We start from the raw sequence: 2,031 nt of genomic DNA on the forward strand, positions 1-2,031 counted from the left end.
CTTGTTTGGGCCTCTCAACAGACATGCCAAGAGCACAGATAATCTTAGGCTTTATACAGTACACACTTTTATAGACGTTTCAGTGTTGCAATGTTTGTGAGAGAGGGAAAGAGAGATAGAGAGAGAGAGATAGAGAGAGAAGGTAGGAAGAGAGAGAGAGAGCGAGCGGGAGAGAGATACTGTAGAGAGAGAGACCGGGAGAGAGACAAATAAAGAGAGAAGGGAGAGAGGGAGAGAGAGAAGGAGAGATAGAGAAGGGAGAGAGAGGGGAAGATAAAGAAAGAGAGACAGAGAAGGAGGAGGGAGAGAGAGAGAGAGAGAGAGAGAGAGAGATGCTGGGATCACCCTAAACACATATCATCACTGTCTACCATGCCTACAGTACCACCCTACCTGCTGACTGAACTTCCTTCTCTCGCCTGCAGATGATCTGTGCTCTCAAACTTCTCAAACCATCTGTCCATCTTCTATCTATCATCCCAGTGTCTAACCTTTGTCCCCAACGGGTCAGTATCGTCTGCTACTGTTTGCTGTGTGTGTGTGTGTGTGTGTGTGTGTGTGCGCGCGCGCGTGCATGTGTGTTTGCGTGGGTGCGAGTGAGAGTGTGTGAGGATGTTTGTCTGATCACCAGGATGTAGCACAGAGTTGATTTCCTCTCTGCAGGACTATGGTCTCCCTGGGAGGGGTGTGTGTGTGTGTGTGTGTGTTAGGAGGGGTGTGTGTGTGTGTGTGTGTGTGTTAGGAGGGGTGTGTGTGTGTGTGTGTGTGTGTGTTAGGAGGGGTGTGTGTGTGTGTGTGTGTGTTAGGAGGGGTGTGTGTGTGTGTGTGTGTGTTAGGAGGGGTGTGTGTGTGTGTGTGTGTGTTAGGAGGGGTGTGTGTGTGTGTGTGTGTGTGTGTTAGGAGGGGTGTGTGTGTGTGTGTGTGTGGTGTTAGGAGGGGTGGTGTGTGTGTGTGTGTGTGTTAGGAGGGGTGGTGTGTGTGTGTGTGTGTGTGTTAGGAGGGGTGTGTGTGTGTGTGTGTGTTAGGAGGGGTGTGTGTGTGTGTGTGTGTGTTAGGAGGGGTGTGTGTGTCTTACAGATTAAAGCAGCATCCATCAGCAACAGCAAACAGGCCTGTCAACCCTTTGTTTATCCCAATATATGGACTCTAGGTCTGTAGAGTTAAACTGGGGTACTGGGGGGCTAGGCTGGGGTACTGGGGGCTAGACTGACTGGGGTACTGGGGGGCTAGACTGGGGTACTGGGGGGCTAGACTGGGGTACTGGGGGGCTAGGCTGGGGTACTGGGGGGCTAGACTGGGGTACTGGGGGGCTAGACTGGGCTACTGGGGGGCTAGACTGGGGTACTGGGGGGCTAGACTGGGATACTGGGGGGCTAGGCTGGGGTACTGGGGGGCTAGGCTGGAGTACTGGGGGGCTAGACTGGGGTACTGGGGGGCTAGACTAGGATACTGGGGGGCTAGACTGGGGTACTGGGGGGCTAGACTAGGGTACTGGGGGGCTAGGCTGGGGTACTGGGGGGCTAGACTAGGGTACTGGGGGCTAGACTGGGGTACTGGGGGGGCTAGGCTGGGGTACTGGGGGGCTAGGCTGGGATACTGGGGGGCTAGACTGGGGTACTGGGGGGCTAGACTAGGATACTGGGGGGCTAGGCTGGGGGGCTAGACTGGGGGGCTAGGCTGGGGGCTAGACTGGGGGGCTAGACTGGGGTACTGGGGGGCTAGGCTGGGGGGCTAGACTGGGGGGCTAGGCTGGAGTACTGGGGGGCTAGACTGGGATACTGGGGGGCTAGACTGGGATACTGGGGGGCTAGACTGGGATACTGGGGGGCTAGACTGGGGTACTGGGGGGCTAGACTGGGGGGCTAGACTGGGATACTGGGGGGCTAGACTGGGATACTGGGGGGCTAGACTGGGGTACTGGGGGGCTAGGCTGGGATACTGGGGGGCTAGACTGGGGTACTGGGGGGCTAGACTAGGGTACTGGGGGGCTAGGCTGGGATACTGGGGGGCTAGACTGGGGGCAACACAGAT

This window comes from Borostomias antarcticus, assembly GCF_949987555.1.
Source record: "Borostomias antarcticus genome assembly, chromosome: 17".
In the NCBI taxonomy this organism is placed as follows: domain Eukaryota; kingdom Metazoa; phylum Chordata; class Actinopteri; order Stomiiformes; family Stomiidae; genus Borostomias; species Borostomias antarcticus.